Source organism: Mirounga angustirostris, unplaced genomic scaffold, assembly GCF_029215605.1.
Source record: "Mirounga angustirostris isolate CCGP_5_RB_7025 unplaced genomic scaffold, mMirAng1.0.hap1 SCAF_7, whole genome shotgun sequence".
In the NCBI taxonomy this organism is placed as follows: domain Eukaryota; kingdom Metazoa; phylum Chordata; class Mammalia; order Carnivora; family Phocidae; genus Mirounga; species Mirounga angustirostris.
Window position 1 is genome coordinate 73,111,660 of NW_026991715.1, and position 13,769 is coordinate 73,125,428.

A 13,769-nucleotide genomic window follows, 5' to 3' on the forward strand; every position below is an offset into this window, starting at 1 on the left:
TCAAGTGCTCAAATAAAAAGGTAGTCAGTCCAGAATTCTCTATCTAGTGAAATACCTTCAAGAATGGTGAAATAGACATTTTCAGGTGAAACAAAAATAACAGACTGTACCATAAGCAGATCTTCAAGAAATGCTAATGGAGGGGAAATAAAACCATATGGAGATTAGGATCTTGAGAAAGAAGAAGCATCAGAAATAGAAAACACCTCAGTAAATATATTATTTTTCCTCTTAATTTCATTAAAATACATAGAACTTTAAAACAAAAATTTTAGCATTATCTGGTGAAGTTTATTAGGTCTGTTGATGTAATACATAGGAAAGCTGTATTACCTAGGGCAGGATGAGGTAAGAAGTAAATGGACCTAAACACTCTAGAAAGTTAAGGGTATATATTTAATACTTAGAGGAACCACTAAAAAAAAAAAAAAAGCAGACGTATACCTAAAAAGCCAATAATTACAATGTGTAAGAATGTTCATAGAAGTTTTATTCATAATAGCCCTAAACTATAAATAATCCAGGTGTCCATCAAATTGTAATAGAATACTACAGGTATACCTCACTTTACTGTGCTTTGAAGATAATGTATTTTTTACAAATTAAGAGTCTGTTGCAGCCTTGCATTGAGCAAGTCTATTAACACCATTTTTCCAACAGCATTTGCTCCCTTCATAACTCACATTTTAGTAATTCTAACAATTACTTTAAACTTTTTCATTATATTGGTTATGGTGATCTGTGATCAGTGATCTTTGATGTTGCTATTGTAATTGTTTTGGGGTGCTACATACCATTCCCATATAAGATGGTGAACTTAACTGATTAATGTTGGGTGTCTCCCGACTGCTCCACCAACCAGCCATTCCCGTCTCTCCCTCTCCTCAGACCTTCGTATTCTCTGAAGAACAAAAATGGTGAAATTAAGCCAATTAGTAACCCTATAGTGGCCTTTAAGTGTTCAAGTAAAGAAAGAATTGCACATCTCTCACTTTAAATCAAAAGCTAGAAATGATTAAGCTTAGTAAAGAAGGCATGTTGAAATCCAAGATAGGCTGAAAGCTAGGCCTCTTGGGTCAAACAATTAGACAAGTTGTGAAGGCAAAGGAAAAGGTCTTAAAGGAAATTAAAAGGTCTTCCCACTCCAGGGAAAACACAAATGATAAGAAAGTGAAACTGCCGTCTTGCCAATATGGAGGAAATTTTAATGGTCTGGATAGAAGATCACATCAGCCATAACATTCCCTCAAGCCAAAACCTACACCAGAGCAAAGCTCTACTGTCCTCAATTCTATGAAGGTTGGGAGAGGTAAGGAAACAGCAGAAGATAAGATGGAAGCTAGTAGAGGTTCGTTCATGAGGTTTAAGGAAAGAAGTTGTCTCTATAACATAAAAGTTCAAGATGAAGCAGCAAGTTATCTGAAAGATCTAGCTAAAATAACTCATGGAGGCATTTACACTAAACAACATTTTCTATGTAGACAACCTTATATTGGAAGAAGATGCTATCTGGGATTTTATAGCTAGAGAGAAGTCAATGCCTGGCTTCAAAGCTTCCAAGGGCAGGCAGGCTGACTCCCTTATTAGGGGCCATGAGCTGGTAACTTTAAGTTGAAGTCAATGCTTATTTACCATTCTGAAAATCCTTGGGCCCTTAGGAGTTATCTTAAATCTATTCTGCCTGTGTTCTATAAGTGGGACAACAAAGCCTCGCTGATGGCACATCTATTTGCAGGGTTTACTGAATATTTTAAGTCTCTTCACTCTTCACACTGCTCAGAAAAAAAAAAAAAAAGACTTATTTCAAAATATTACTGTTCATTGACAATGCACCTGGTCATCCAAGAATTCTGGCAGAGATGTCCAACAAAATTAATGTTGTTTTCAAGCCTACTAACACAACATCCATTCTTTAGCCCATGGATCAAGGAGCAGTTTCAACTTTCAAGTGTTACATGGGAACTGCATTTCTTAAGGCTATAGGTGCCATAGATAAGGAGTTCTCTGATGGATCTGGGCAAAGTCATTTGAAAACCTGGAAAGGATTCAACATTCTGGATGCCATAAAGAACAATCATGATTTGTGGGGAAAAGGTAAAAGTATCTTCAAGAACAAGAGTTTGGAAGAAGTTGATTCCGTGGTTGACTTTGAGGAGCTCAAAATTTAGTGGAGGAAGTAATTGCTGGTGTAGTGGAAATAGCAAGAGAACTAGAAGTGGAGCCTGGAGATATGACTGAATTGTTGCAATCTCATTATAACACTTTTTTTTTTAAAGATTTTATTTATTTATTTGACAGAGACAGAGAGAGCAGGAACACAAGCAGCAGGAGTGGGAGAGGGAGAAGCAGGCTTCCTGCCGAGCAGGGAGCCCGATGTGGGGCTCGATCCCAGGACCCTGGGATCATGACCTGAACTGAAGGCAGACGCTTCACGACTGAGCCACCCAGGCGACCTCATTATGACACTTTAATGGATGAGGAGTTGCTTCTTAAGCATGAGCAAAGAAAGTAATTTCTTTAGATGGAATATACTCTTGGTGAAGATGTTAGGAAGACTTTTGAAATGACAACAAAGGATTTAGATTATTATATGAACTTAGTTGATAAAGCAACAATAGGGTTTGAGAGGATTGACTCCAGTTAAAAGAAGTTCTGTATATATAATGCTATCAAACAACATCATGTGCTATGTAGAAATTGTTTGTAAAAGGAGGAGCCGGTGATGCACACTTCATTGTGTAGAATTGTTTGTAGAAATTGTTTGTAAATTGTTTGTAAAAGGAGGAGAAATTGTTTGTAAAAGGAGGAGCCGATGATGCACATTTCATTGTCCTGTTTTGAGAAATAAGACCCCAACCTTCAGCAGTTATCTCCCTGATCAAGCAGCGGCCATCAACATGGAGGCAGGATTCCCCTAGCAAAGAGATTATGACTCACTGAAAGCTCAGATAATGGTTAGCATTTTTATTTTTAAAGATTTTATTTATTTATTTGACAGAGAGAGACACAGCGAGAGAGGGAACACAAGCAGGGGGAGTGGGAGAGGGAGAAGCAGGCTCCCCACGGAGCAGGGAGCCCGATGGCGGGGCTCGATCCCAGGACCCTGGGATCATGACCTGAGCCGAAGGCAGACGCTTAACGGCTGAGCCACCCAGGCACCCATAATGGTTAGCATTTTTTAGCAACAATATATTAATTAAGGTATGTACATTTTTTTAGACATAATGATATTGTACACTTAGTAGACTACAGGATAGTGTAAATACAACTTTAATATATACTGGGAAACCAAAAAATTCATTTGTGACATTCACTTTATTGTGGTGGTCTAGAACCATACCTGCAGTACCTCTGAGGTATATGCCTGTACTCAGCAATAGAAAGGAACAAGTCACTGATACATACAATATGAATAAATCTCAAAACATGTCCAGTGAAAGAAGCCTTACATGAAAAGATATATACTATCTAAATTCATTTGTATGAAGGTCTAGAAAAGGTGAAACCTTTCTGTGGTGCAAAAGCTAGAACAAAAGCATATGAAGGTTGGAGTGTGCCTGGCATATTTAAGAAGTTCTAAGGAGGCCAGTGTGGCTGGAGGGGAAAAAGGCAAGAAAAGAGGTAAGAGGGATGGGTGAAAGCAGAAGACCAGATCTTGTAGGCCACTTTAAAAAGACTTTTTGCTCTGAATTAAAAGGGGAGTCCTGGAGAACTTTGAATAGAGGAGAGACATTATCTGATTGTAAAAGGATTGCTATGGCACCTCTAAAAATTGACTGAAAGGGGTCAGTGTAGAAGTCTGTAGATAATTTAGGAGGCTCTTGGGTTCATCCAAATGAATGATGATGGTGGCACTGATGTGTGAGGAGCTTAGACTGGTGCCTTCTACTCAGTAAATTTTAACTCAATGTTATTTAAATTCCAGATGACCAAGTCAGTTTTTAGTCAGTGAATTTTTTTGAAGGTTCAGATACTTTATTTTTAATTTTCAAGAAATATTTATTTTCTGATTGCTTATTTTTCATAGAAGAATGCTATTTTATGTTCTGCAATATCATCAGAAAGTTATTTTCTGTTTCCTGAACCATCTCTTTTTTCTTTAAGGTTGGATATTCTGTTTATCATGATCCTTTAATTTTATTGGTTTGGTGATTCCCGGCTTTCTGTTTATGTCTTCATAAAATGGGTTATGTTGACTAGTTTAGCAGTAACTAGAATGTTTTTCTTTCCAATATTTTATCATGAAAATTTACAAGTATACAGAAGGTTAAAAGGTATCTCCACCTCCTAGATTATACTGTTAACATTTTCCTCGACTTGCTTTATCACATAACTGTCCGTCTTCTTTCAAGCCTTTGATTTGTCTTTTTTTAAAAGTGCATCTCAGAGTGTTTCATAGTGGGTTTTTTTTTCTGTAGTTATATAGGCAGAGATGTGTTTTCTAAACAAGGGGAAAAATGTGTCTTTGAGTCAAATAGGTAAGGCCTTTAGTAGTCATAGTGCCCTTAAGGCTACAGGGCTGAAAAACAGAGGTAAGCTGATGTCTTCCCCAGTTATCTAACTAAGAAGGGCTTTGTTATGTAGGAGAATTTCCCTCCTGGTCTGTTGTTCTGCACCCCCACACACACTCCTAGCCAATTTTAATCTTTCTCAGAGGCACAGTGTAACCTTAGGCTTTATTATGTGATATTTTTCTCCCACATCATATATTTGTTAAGATATTAAGAATTCGCTGTTTGTGATTTAAGAAACCCAAATAACCAGTTTAAACAAGATGGAAGTTCATTTCTCATTCACATTAAGTGTAGACAACCTAGGACTTTTATGGCTTTACAGTGACCCAGGTTTCTATATTTTTGTGGTTCTGTCAAGCTTATCATGTGCCATCTTCATCTAGCCAAAATGGCTACTCCAGTTTCTGTTATGCTCACATCCCAGCCAAAAGGAAGAGAAAAAATACCCCTTGAGAATTTGTGAGAAGTTGCTTGCACCATTTTTGTTTACATCTTCTCGATCAGTACTTAGACATGCAGTCACACATAACTACTATACTACTAAGTACTTGGAAATGTGATTTTTTTTTTTTAGAGCTTTTGATAAAGATTTTATTTTTTCCTCAGGATTGTATTTAAATTCAAATTAGTTAACATGCAATGTAGTTAGTATTAGTTTCAAGAGTAGAATCTAGTGATCACTTACATATAACATCCAGTGCTTATCACAAGTGCTTATCGCAAGTGCCCTCCTTAAGCCCATCACCCTTTTAGCCTATCCTGCCACCCACCTCCCCTGCAGCAACCTTCAGTTTGTTCTCTATAGTTAAGAGTCTCTTATGGTTTGCCTCCCTCTCTGTTTTTATCTTATTTTTCCTTCCCTTCCCCTATGTTCATCTGTTTTGTTTCTTAAATTCTACATATGAGGGAAATCATGGGATATTTGTCTTCCTCTGACTGACTTATTTCGCTTAGCATAATACACTCTAGTTCCTTCCATGTTGTTGCAAATGGCAAGATTTCATTCTTTTTGATGGCTAAGTAATATTCTAATATATATATATATATATATATATATATATATATATATATATGTTACCCATTCATCAGCCAGTTGGACATCTGGGCTCTTTCCATACTTTGGCTATTGTGCTGCTATAAACATTGGGGTGCATGTGCCCCTTTGAATCAGTATTTGTGTATCTTTTGGATAAATACCTAATAATGCAATTGCTGGCTCATAGGGTAGTTTTATTTTTAACTTTATGAGGAATGTCCATACAATTTTCCAGAGTGGCTATACCAGTTTGCATTCCCACCAACATTGTAAGAGGGTTCTTCTTTCTCTGCATCCTCACCAACATCTGTTGTTTCCAAAGTTGTTAATTTTAGCCATTTTGACTGGTGTGGGGTGGTATCTCATTGTGATTTTAATTTGTATTTCACTGATGATGAGTGATGTTGAGCATTTTTTCATGTGTCTATTAGCCATTTGTAAGTTTTCTTTGGAGAAATGTCTGTTTGTGTCTTCTGCCCATTTCTTAAGTGGATTATTTATTTTTTGAGTGTTGAGATTGAAAATTTCGTTATAGACTTTGGGCTCTAGCCCTTTATCTGATACATCATTTGTAAATATCTTCTGTGGGTTGCCTTTTAGTTTTGTTGATTGTTTACTCTGCTGTATAGAAGCTTTTTATTTTGGTGAAGTCCCAATAGTTCATTTTTGCTTTTGTTTCCCTTGCCTCAAGAGACATACCTAGAAAGAAGTTGCCACAGCTAATGTCAAAGACATTAGTTACTGCCTGTGTTTTCCTCTAGGATTTTGATGGATTCCTGTCTCACATTTAGGTCTTTCATCCATTTTAAGTTTATTTTTGTGTATGATGTAAGAAAATAGTCCAGTTTCATTCTTCTAAGTGTGGCTGCTCAATTTTCCCAACACCAATTGTTGAAGAGACTGTCTTTTTTCCATTGGATATTCTTTCCTGCTTTGTTGAAGATTAGTTGACCGTATAGTTGTGGGTCCACTTCTAGGTTCTCTATTCTGTTCCGTTGATCCATGTGTTTGTTTTTGTGCCAGTATCATGCTGTCTTGATGATTACAGCTTTGTAATATGGCTTGAAGTCTGGAATTGTGATGCCTCCAGCTTCAATTTTCTCTTTCAACATTCCTTTCAGGGTCTTTTCTGGTTCCATACAAATTTTAGGATTGTTTCTTCTAGCTCTGTAAAAAATGCTGGTGTTATTTGGTAGGGATTGCATTCAATGTGTAGATTACTTTTGGTAGTATACACATTTTAATGATATTTGTTCTTCCAGTCCATGAGCATGGAATGTTTTTCCATTTCTTTATGTCTTCTTCATTTTCTTTCATAAGTGTTCTATAGTTTTCGTAGTGCATATCTTTTGACTCTTTGGTTAGGTTTATCCCTAGGTTTCTTGTGGGTTTTTGTGCAATTGTAAATGGGATCGATTCCTTGATTTCTCTTCTGATTCATTATTGGTATATAGAAATGCAACAGATTTCTGTAAGTTGATTTTATATCCTGCAACTTTGCTGAATTTATATATCAGTTCTAGCAAATTTTTGGTGGAGTCTTTCAGGTTTTATATATAGACTGTCATGTTGTCTGTGAAGAGTAAAAGCTTGACTTCTTCCTTGCTGATTCGGTTACCTTTTTTTTCTTTTTGTTGTCTGATTGCTGACACTAGTACTTCAAGTAGTATATTGAACAACAGTGGTGAGAGTAGACATCCCTGTCATGTTCCTGATCTTAGAGGAAAAGCTCTCAGTTTTTCCCATTAAGGATGGTGGTAGTTGTGGGTCTTTCACATATGGCCTTTTTGATGTTGAGGTATGTTCCTTCTATCCCTAATTTCTTGGGTATTTTTATCAAGGAAGGATGTTGTAATTTATCAACTGCTTTTTCTGCATTTATTGAGAGGATCATATGGTTCTTACCCTTTCTTTTATTAATGTGGCATATCATGTTGATTTATTTGCAGATATTAAACCACCCCTGGAGCCCAGGAATAAATCCCACTTGGTCGTGGTGAGTAATCCTTTTAATGTACTGTTGGATTTGATTAGCTAGTATCTTGTTGAGAATTTTTACATCCACGTTCATCAGAGATATTCGTTTGTAAATCTCCTTTTTAGTGGGGTCTTTGTCTGGTTTGGGGACCAAAGTAATGATGGCCTCATAGAATGAGTTTGGAAGTTTTCCTTCCATTTTTATTTTTTGGAACAGTTTCAGAAGATTAGTTTTTTTAAAATTTTTTCAAAATGTATTTAAATTCAATTAGCCAACATATAGTACATCATTAGTTTTTGATGTAGTGTTCAATGATTATGATTCATTAGTTGCATATAACACCCAGTGAATGCTTGGTAGAATTCCCCTGGGAAGCGATACAGCCCTGGATTCGTGTTTGTTGGGAAGCTTTTGATTACTGATTTGACTTCTTTTCTGGTTATGGGTCTGTTCAAACTTTCTATTTCCTCCTGTTTCAGTTTTGGTAGTTTATGTATCTAGGAATTTATCCATTTCTTCCAGATTGCCTAATTTGTTGGCATATAGTTGCTCATAATATTATCTTATAATTGTATTTCTTCAGTGTTGGTTGTGATCTCTCCTCTTTCATTCATGATTTTATTTATTTGGATCCTTTCTCTTTTCTTCTTGATAAGTCTGTCTAGGGGTTTATCAATCATACTAATTGTTTCAAAGAATCAGGTCCTAGCTTTGTTGATCTGTTCTACTGTTTCTTTTTTTTTTTTTTCCAAATCATTGATTTCTGCTCTAATCCTATTTCTCTTCTCCTGCTGCATTTAGACTTTATTTGCCATTCTTTTCCCAGCTCCTTTAGGTATAAGTTTAGATTGTATGTTTGAGACTTTTTTTGTTGTTGTTGTTTCTTGAGGAAGGCCTGTATTGCTATATACTTACCTCTTAGGAATGCTTTTGCTGCATCCCAAAGGTTTTAGACTGTCCTGTTTTCATTTTCATTTGCTTCCATGTATTTTTTTTTTTATTTCTTCTTTAATTTCCTGGTTAACCCATTCATCTTTAGTAGGATGTTCGTTAACCTCCATGTATTTGTGGTCTTTCCAATTTTTTTCTTTTTTTTTTTTTTAAGATTTTTTTTTTATTTATTTGACAGAGAGAGACACAGCAATCGAGGGAACACAAGCAGGAGGGGTAGGAGAGGGAGAAGCAGGCTTCCCGCTGAGCAGGGAGCCTGATGCGGGGCTCGATCCCAGGATCCTGAGATCATGACCTGAGCCGAAGGCAGACGTTTAACGACTGAGTCACGCAGGCGCCCCTCCAATTTTTTTCTTGTGGTTGACTTCAAGTTTCATAGTGTTGTCTGAAAATATGCATGGTATGGTCTCAATCTTTTTGTACTGGTTGAGGCCTATTTTGTGACCCATATATGATCTATTCTGGAGAATGTTTCATGTGCACTTGAAAAGAATGTGTATTCTGCTGCTTTAGGATGAAATGCTTTGAATGTATCTATTAAGTCGATTTGGTCCAGTGTGGTCATTAAAAGTCATTGTTTCCTTGTTGATCTTCTGCTTATATGATCTGTCTGTTGCTATGAGAGGGGTGTTAAAATCCCCTACTATTATTATATTATATCAATGAGGTGGGTTTTTTTTTTTAAGATTTTATTTATTTATTTGACAGAGACACAGTGAGAGTGGGGACACAAGTAGGGGGGAGTGGGAGATGGAGAAGCAGGCTTCCCGCGGAGCAGGGAGCCCAATGCGGGGCTTGATCCCAGGACCCTGGGATCCATGACCTGAGCCGAAGGCAGATGCTTAATGACTGAGCCACCCAGGCGCCCCTATCAATGAGATTTTTTAAGTTATTAATTGATTTATATATTTGGCTGCTCCCAAGTTGGGGGCCTAAATATTTACAATTGTTAGATCTTGTTGGCTAGACCCCTTTATTATGATATAGTGCCCTTCTTCACCTCTTATTACAGTCTTTGTTTTAAAATCTAGTTTGTCGAACACTACATCAAAAACTAATGATGTACTATATGTTAGCTAATTGAACATAATAAAAAAATAATCAAAAAAAGAAAAAATCTAGTCACACACTTTCCAGGGTCTGGCACTTCAGGAAGTGTTTCTAATGTATGCTGCCTGCACTCTGTTGTTGTGTCTTAGCTGCTCTTTCCCACAGGTCAGTCATCTACGGAGTTCCTCCTTGCTTGCAGTGGGGAGCGTTTGGGCCTTTAACTAGGTGTGCTTTGATTGGTTTGTTAAGATAAGCCTCATAAAAGAAAAAAAGAAAAAAAAAAAAAACTGGCCCAAAAAAGAAAGAGAAAAGGAAAAGGAACAAAAAAAGCAAACAAACAACTATAAACTTGATTCAAAAAAAAGACAGAAAGAAAAAAGCCTAATTCAAAACATGAGAAAAGGGAACATAGAAACAAAAAACTATAAGCCTGATCTCAAAGAAAAAAGGAAAAAACAATAAGTACATGCAGGGGGTCTGTGTTGTTCCTGTGGGAGAAAGTCCCACTGGGCTGGCTCACAGTCAGATCTGCCCTAGTAAAGCTGCCCCTGCAGGCCACAGGGGGGTGGGGCTTCATGTAAGAGCTCCAGCCTCTACTGGGGGCACTGTGTTTCTCTCTCAAGTCCAGTAGTGCTGGTGGGCAAGGGGGCAGTGTGGTGGTAGAAGGTGGCATCACTCTGCCCTCTTATCCCTGGGGAGGGGAACTGGGAGCCACTGCTGCTCAGGGGGCCCTTACAGAAAAGCGAACGATCTTCCTTTCTGTGGCCCAAGCCTCTGTCAGATCCCTGCCCTCAACCTGTCTGTCCCTGGGCCTTTGGCAAGTCTAGCACCACAGTACTCCTGTGCTTTATCTCTGGTGTGCCGCTGGGATTCAAAACTCCAAATCTTAAATAACCCGGCAAGGCATGAACCAGCTCTCCTCCCCCTGAGGACAGCCTTGCAGTGCTTTGCCCAGCGCTGCTCTGTCCCAGAAAAGCAGTCCCATGGCCATGATGGTGTCTGGAGTTTATGGTGCAGTGCAGTGAAAAGCTGTGAATGGGTTATCTGCCCTCTACGCTCACCGTTCTCCTGTGTTTTATCTCTGGTTGGGGGGGGCTAGGATTCAAAACTCCAAATCTTAAATGACCTAGCAAGGCATGGACCTGCTCTCTTCCCCTGGAGGAGAACCTCGCAGCACTGCCCCCAGCGTTGCTCTGTCCCAGAAAAGCACCTGCATGGCCATGAAGGTGCCTGGAGTCTATGGTGCAGCATAGCAAAAAGCTGTGATCATGCTATCTGCTCTCTGCACATGCATCTGTCCCCTGCTGTTGAATGGCTGCTCAGTGGCACCCACTGGGTCTGTCGTTCTTGGAGAGAGAATCTATCCTCTTCCAAATGTACTCCAGGAAGGAGGAGGTTCTCTCCCAGCACAACCCAGGGGAATCCCCACACCAGGCTGTCCACCATCCACTCCTGGGCCTCCGACCTCCCTCCCCGGGGCACTGCTGCCCGCCCAGCTTGATTCCAGTGCATGGTGTGGACTTCTAAAACCTCAGAATTTGGGCTCCACAGTTTACAAAAAACTTGCAATAGTCAGTTCCTCTCGATTCCCAAGTCAGTGGTCCTGGGGGAGTGTTTTTCTTGCATGATCCCAATACTCTCTCTCCAACCCCCCCCCTTCCTCTCCATAAAAAGGACTCCCACCCCCTCCATGGCACTGCGGCTTTTCTCTCCCCTAATTCATGTCTCTGAACCTTGCAGCTGCCATGTTCTTTCCCTCTAATTGTGTAGACTGTTTTCTTAATCCTCAGATGGATATCCTAGTTGTTCAAAATGTTCTGATGCTGATCTAGCTGTGTTCAAGGAAGGAACAAGCCCAGGGTTCTCCCACTAATCTGCCATCTTAATTCTTCCTTGGGAAATATGATCTTGATCTGAGGTGACCGTGTGTTTTACAAAACAAAGGGAGAATGGATGTTGCAAGTACAAGTAGCAGTCTCTGCCTTAGGCCTTAACATCCACGTTATTTCCAGGAAGACATTTCCCAAGCAGATTGTTCACTTTCAATGAGGAACCATTCTTAGCATGTTAGGCTGGGGAAAAGAGTCCAAACACACTTATCTGAGCCCAAGATAGTTGTTTCTGTTTAGGTGGCCATCTTGAAACAGAAGCTTCCCTCAGTGATTTTCAAAGTGCCATGGAATTGCTTTAAGAATTTTCTAAGAAAGTGGATATATACTATCTAAATAACTTTCTTAACCTTCATATCTGTTTTATAAATTGTATTTCCTAGAGTAAGAATTTATCTGAAGAAAGCATTATTCTGTGGAAGTTTGAAAGCTATTGTCAGTATCCTCTACAGATAGCAAAGGTTCTCTAGGTGGGGAGGGAGAGAGAGAAGCAGGCTCCCCGCTGAGCAGAGAGAGCCCGATGCGGGGCTCTATCCCAGGTCCCTGGGAGCATGACCTGAGCTGAAGGCAGCCGCTTAACCGACTGAGCCACCCAGGTGTCCCTGGAGTAGATATTTTTTAATTTGCTGTTTGCTTATGGGACATTTCCAGAGCCCTATTTTTGTTTTTGAACTCTTATTTGGGGGAGTGGGTCAGCGGAGTTTCTCGTGCTGTTATGCTAGAAGTCAATACCAGGTGTGCAGTTTGGGACAGCTGGAGTCTCTTTTTATTTCTGGTGTGTTAATTTTACTTTTGAGCCCAGCTCCAGTATTCTGTTTTTATTTTTTATATTCCACTTATTAATACTATGTGGTTGGGTTAGAGGTGGTGTGTTAAAGCCTGAACTTTGCTGTACATCTCTTTTTTATAATTGACATATAATTGACTTATAACATCATATTAGTTTCAGGTGCACAATGTAATTATTTGATATTTGTATATTCTGTGAGATGACTGCCACAAAAAGTCTAATTAACATCCTTCACCATACGTAGTTAAAATGTTTTTTCTTGTAATGAGAATTTTTAAGATTTCCTCTCAGCAACTTTCAAATATGAAATACAATAATTTTAAATATAGTCATTATGCTGCACATTACACCCCATATCTTATTTATTTTATAACTTGAAGTTTATGCCTTTTGACCAATTTTGCCCACTCCCCTCCAGTCCCATGTCTGCCATCACCAATCTGCTTCCTCTAAGAGCTTGTGTTTTGTTTTTTTGTTTTTGTTTTAGATTCCACAAAAAAAATGAGATCATACAGTATTTCTTTTTCTCTGTCTGAGAAAAGGATCATCCATAGTGTCACAAATGGCAAGATTTCAGTCTTTTTTGTGGCTGAATAATATTCTAATGTGTGTGTATATGTGTGTGGACATTTTCTTCATTTACTATTAATCTAGTAATCCATGAATATATCAGTGGACACTTAAGATTGTTTCGATGTCTTGGCTATTATAAGTAATGCTGAAATGTATATGGGATTGCATTTTGTTGTTGTTGTTGTTGTTAATGCTTTCATTTTCCTTAGATAATCACCCAGAAGTGGCTTGCTAGATCTTATGGTATTTTTATTTTTAATCACTTGAAGAACATCCGTACTGTTTTCCATAGTAGCCGCACCAATTTACATTCCCACATTTAGATGCTCCACATCCTTATCCACATTTGGGATTTCTTGTCTTTTTTTTTTTTTTTACCTTGATAGTAGACATTCTAGCAGGTATAATGTAATATCTCATGGTGATTTTGATTTGCATTTTCCTGATGATTAGTGATGTTGAGCATCATTTCATGTACCTCTGGCAGTCTGTATGTCTTTGGAAAATTATTCAGATTTTCTATTCATCTCAATCAGAATTCTTTTGCTATTGAGTTGTATGAGTTTTAAAATATTTTCGATATTAGCCTTTTCTCAGATATATAATATGCAAATATTATCTCCCATTCAACAGGTCGCCTTTTTATTTTGATGTTTTCCTTTGCTGTGTAGATTTTTAGTTTGATATAGTCTCATTTGTTTATTTTTACTTTTGTTGCCTTTACTTTTGGTGCCAAATTCCAAAAATTATTGCAAAGACATGTCAAGGAGCTGATCAGTTGTGTTTTCTATACAACTTTTTTGGATGGGGAGTGCCTGGGTGGTTCAGTTGGTTGAGCATCCAACTCTTGATTTCTGTTCAGGTCAAGATCTCAGGTTGTGAGATTGAGCGCCGTATTGGGCTCTGCACTGGGCATGGAACCTGCTTAAGATTTTCTCTTTCCATATCCCTCTGCCCCTCCCCCCATAAATAAATAAATAAATAAAGT

The 13,769-nt window shown here is 38.3% G+C and overlaps 1 long non-coding RNA gene across 1 annotated transcript in view; it reads left to right on the forward strand.

Moving 5' to 3' along the window:
• The window catches only part of LOC129046466 (uncharacterized), a 111,827-nt gene that overhangs the window by 6,600 nt on the left and 91,458 nt on the right, over nt 1–13,769 (forward strand). The window contains exon 2 of the long non-coding RNA XR_010413154.1: nt 7,500–7,546. This is a non-coding gene — a long non-coding RNA (uncharacterized LOC129046466). The remainder of the gene's footprint in view (nt 1–7,499; nt 7,547–13,769) is intronic.